We start from the raw sequence: 5,018 nt of genomic DNA, 5'->3' as shown, positions 1-5,018 counted from the left end.
GGATGACGTCACTTCCTGTTGCACTTCCTGTTTGATGGACTCAGAATTTACAGAATGCAACGCAGAGAGGTTGTTGAGAAAGAATAGGATTGTTTGGGACGGAAAGCAATTGTAGTGGAATGTTTAATATATAATATATGGAGGAAATGTATAAAAGAACAAACGACAACTTGAGCATCTTGATGAGAAGGTGAATATACATGAATGGGAGGGAGCCATGTCCCAAATCTCCATCGACCAAGAAGACTGAGTTGATGTAAGGACAATGGAACCATGCCAGGAGGTCATGTGACCCATCTTGCCTACTCTATGTTCTCTATTTCTACATCCCGATTGTCTTTTCACCCTTTTTCCGAAGTTCCATCATAGATTTAACCACGGTGGAAACCCTCTAGGCAATGATTCCACCAATTAAATACTTTGAGATCAATGACAGGAAGTGTGGAAGTGCAAGTGTAGAGAATTGGGATGCAGACTATATGTTCTCTCTGTGTGTATCACTTGAGTATCCTCCACCTCCTCTCACATTCACCACAGCTCTCTCTAGTCCTCCTTCTCCTCCCCTCCTCCTCTCACAGTCACCACAGCTCTCTCTAGTCCTCCTCCTCTCACAGTCACCACAGCTCTCTCTAGTCCTCCTCCTGCTCTCACAGTCACCACAGCTCTCTAGTCCTCCTCCTGCTCTCACAGTCACCACAGCTCTCTCTAGTCCTCCTCCTGCTCCCACAGTCACCACAGCTCTCTCTAGTCCTCCTCCTGCACTGTCACCACAGCTCTCTCTAGTCCTCCTCATCTCAGTCGCCACAGCTCTCTCTAGTCCTCCTCCTGCCTCACAGTCACCACAGCTCTCTCCCTAGTCCTCCTCCTCACAGTCACCACAGCTCTCTCTAGTCCTCCTCCTGCACTGTCACCACAGCTCTCTCTAGTCCTCCTCCTGCACTGTCACCACAGCTCTCTAGTCCTCCTCATCTCAGTCACCACTGCTCTCTCTAGTCCTCCTTTTGCTCTCACAGTCACCACAGCTCTCTAGTCCTCCTCCTGCTCTCATAGTCACCACAGCTCTCTCTAGTCCTCCTCCTGCACTGTCACCACAGCTCTCTCTAGTCCTCCTCATCTCAGTCACCACAGCTCTCTCTAGTCCTCCTCCTGCTCTCATAGTCACCACAGCTCTCTCTAGTCCTCCTCCTGCTCTCACAGTCACCACAGCTCTCTCTAGTCCTCCTCCTGCTTTCACAGTCACCACAGCTCTCTAGTCCTCCTCCTGCACTGTCACCACAGCTCTCTCTAGTCCTCCTCCTGCTCTCACAGTCACCACAGCTCTCTCTAGTCCTCCTCATCTCAGTCTCCACAGCTCTCTCTAGTCCTCCTCCTGCTCTCATAGTCACCACAGCTCTCTCTAGTCCTCCTCCTGCACTGTCACCACAGCTCTCTCTAGTCCTCCTCCTGCTCTCACAGTCACCACAGCTCTCTAGTCCTCCTCATCTCAGTCACCACAGCTCTCTCTAGTCCTCCTCCTGCTCTCATAGTCACCACAGCTCTCTCTAGTCCTCCTCCTGCACTGTCACCACTGCTCTCTCTAGTCCTCCTCCTGCTCTCACAGTCACCACAGCTCTCTCTAGTCCTCCTCATCTCAGTCACCACGGCTCTCTCTAGTCCCTCCTCCTGCTCTCACAGTCACCACAGCTCTCTAGTCCTCCTCCTGCTCTCACAGTCACCACAGCTCTCTCTAGTCCTCCTCCTCATCTCAGTCACAACAACTCTATCTATTACTCCTCCTGCTCTCATAGTCACCACAGCTCTCTCTAGTCCTCCTCCTGCTCTCACAGTCACCACAGCTCTCTCTAGTCCTCCTCCTGCACTGTCACCACAGCTCTCTAGTCCTCCTCCTCATCTCAGTCACAACAGCTCTCTCTAGTCCTCCTCATCTCAGTCACCACGGCTCTCTAGTCCTCCTGCTCTCACAGTCACCACAGCTCTCTAGTCCTCCTCCTGCTCTCACAGTCACCACAGCTCTCTCTAGTCCTCCTCCTGCACTGTCACCACAGCTCTCTCTAGTCCTCCTCATCTCAGTCACCACAGCTCTCTAGTCCTCCTCCTGCTCTCATAGTCACCACAGCTCTCTCTAGTCCTCCTCCTGCACTGTCACCACAGCTCTCTCTAGTCCTCCTCCTGCTCTCACAGTCACCACAGCTCTCTCTAGTCCTCCTCATCTCAGGCACCACAGCTCTCTCTAGTCCTCCTCATCTCAGTCACCACAGCTCTCTCTAGTCCTCCTCCTGCTCTCATAGTCACCACAGCTCTCTCTAGTCCTCCTCCTGCACAGTCACCACAGCTCTCTCTAGTCCTCCTCATCTCAGTCACCACAGCTCTCTCTAGTCCTCCTCATCTCAGTCACCACAGCTCTCTCTAGTCCTCCTCCTGCTCTCATAGTCACCACAGCTCTCTAGTCCTCCTCCTGCACAGTCACCACAGCTCTCTCTAGTCCTCCTCATCTCAGTCACCACAGCTCTCTCTAGTCCTCCTCCTGCTCTCACAGTTACCACAGCTCTCTCTAGTCCTCCTCATCTCTCAGTCACCACAGCTCTCTCTCTAGTCCTCCTCCTGCTCTCACAGTCACCACAGCTCTCTAGTCCTCCTCATCTCAGTCACCACAGCTCTCTCTAGTCCTCCTCCTGCTCTCATAGTCACCACAGCTCTCTCTAGTCCTCCTCCTGCACTGTCACCACAGCTCTCTCTAGTCCTCCTCATCTCAGTCACCACAGCTCTCTCTAGTCCTCCTCCTCTCACAGTCACCACAGCTCTCTCTAGTACTCCTCCTCTCACGTCACCACAGCTCTCTAGTCCTCCTCCTGCTCTGTCACCACAGCTCTCTCTAGTCCTCCTCCTGCTCTCACAGTCACCACAGCTCTCTCTAGTCCTCCTCCTGCTCTGTCACCACAGCTCTCTCTAGTCCTCCTCCTGCTCTCGCAGTCACCACAGCTCTCTAGTCCTCCTCCTGCTCTCACAGTCACCACAGCTCTCTCTAGTCCTCCTCCTGCTCTCACAGTCACCACAGCTCTCTCTAGTCCTCCTCCTGCTCTGTCACCACAGCTCTCTAGTCCTCCCCTGCTCTCACAGTCACAACAGCTCTCTCTAGTCCTCCTCCTGCTCTCACAGTCACCACAGCTCTCTCTAGTCCTCCTGCTGCTCTCACAGTCACCACAGCTCTCTCTAGTCCTCCTCCTGCTCTCACAGTCACCACAGCTCTCTCTAGTCCTCCTCATCTCAGTCACCACAGCTCTCTAGTCCTCCTCCTGCTCTCATAGTCACCACAGCTCTCTCTAGTCCTCCTCCTGCACAGTCACCACAGCTCTCTCTAGTCCTCCTCATCTCTCAGTCACCACAGCTCTCTCTCTCTAGTCCTCCTCCTGCTCTCACAGTCACCACAGCTCTCTCTAGTCCTCCTCATCTCAGTCACCACAGCTCTCTCTAGTCCTCCTCCTGCTCTCATAGTCACCACAGCTCTCTCTAGTCCTTCTCCTGCACTGTCACCACAGCTCTCTAGTCCTCCTCATCTCAGTCACCACAGCTCTCTCTAGTCCTCCTCCTCTCACAGTCACCACAGCTCTCTAGTACTCCTCCTCTCACAGTTACCACAGCTCTCTCTAGTCCTCCTCCTGCTCTGTCACCACAGCTCTCTCTAGTCCCCTCCTCCTGCTCTCACAGTCACCACAGCTCTCTCTAGTCCTCCTCCTGCTCTCACAGTCACCACAGCTCTCTCTAGTCCTCCTCCTGCTCTGTCACCACAGCTCTCTCTAGTCCTCCTCCTGCTCTCGCAGTCACCACAGCTCTCTAGTCCTCCTCCTGCTCTCACAGTCACCACAGCTCTCTAGTCCTCCTCCTGCTCCCACAGTCACCACAGCTCTCTCTAGTCCTCCTCCTGCTCTGTCACAACAGCTCTCTCCAGTCCTCCTTATCTCAGTCAACACAGCTCTCTCTAATCCTCCTCCAACAGTCACCACAGCTCTCTCTAGTCTACCTCCTGCTCTCACAGTCACCACAGCTCTCTCTAGTCTTCCTCCTGCTCTCACAGTCACCACAGCTCTCTCTAGTCCTCCTCCTGCTCTCACAGTCACCACAGCTCTCTCTAGTCCTCCTCCTGCTCTGTCACAACAGCTCTCTCCAGTCCTCCTTATCTCAGTCAACACAGCTCTCTAATCCTCCTCCAACAGTCACCACAGCTCTCTCTAGTCTACCTCCTGCTCTCACAGTCACCACAGCTCTCTCTAGTCTTCCTCCTGCTCTCACAGTCACCACAGCTCTCTAGTCTTCCTCCTGCTCTCACAGTCACCACAGCTCTCTCTAGTCTTCCTCCTGCTCTCACAGTCACCACAGCTCTCTCTAGTCTTCCTCCTGCTCTCACAGTCACCACAGCTCTCTAGTCCTCCTCCTCCTGCTCTCTCAGTCAACACAGCTCTCTCTAATCCTCCTCCAACAGTCACCACAGCTCTCTCTAGTCTACCTCCTGCTCACAGTCACCACACCTCTCGCTAGTCTTCGTCTTGCTCTCACAGTCACCACAGCTCTCTCTAATCCTCCTATGTAACGGTCTTAAAACACACTTTGTCACCAACTGATATATAGTTCTTAGAGGTCTTTTAAGAGAGGATGTATACGTGCTGTTGTCAGAAGCAAGCCCTTATACCATAAACAGACGGGTATTGAACTTTAGGGGCGTTCTCTGGCTGGTGACTAGGATTCTATGCATTCCTATTTGTTTTCAGGCTAAAATATTTAAAGAAACTGAATAGATGTATTGTATATCCTCTTATTCTAAATAAATGGAATGGATTTGTTGTTTTTCAAAACAATTATGGAGCGTTATAGATATTTATAATCATAAGCAAATGTTTGAGCAAAAATATATTTTCACAAAGTAAAAACGTCCAGGTTTCTGAGTCACTGAAGATGTTTCATAGTGTGTTTTAGACTGGATGTTGAAAGTGACCCTACATTCGAAATGCACACGTGTCCCTTGG

The sequence above is a fragment of the Oncorhynchus masou genome, chromosome 22 (assembly GCF_036934945.1).
Source record: "Oncorhynchus masou masou isolate Uvic2021 chromosome 22, UVic_Omas_1.1, whole genome shotgun sequence".
NCBI classification, from domain to species: Eukaryota; Metazoa; Chordata; class Actinopteri; order Salmoniformes; family Salmonidae; genus Oncorhynchus; species Oncorhynchus masou.
This window is presented reverse-complemented; position numbering follows the sequence as displayed.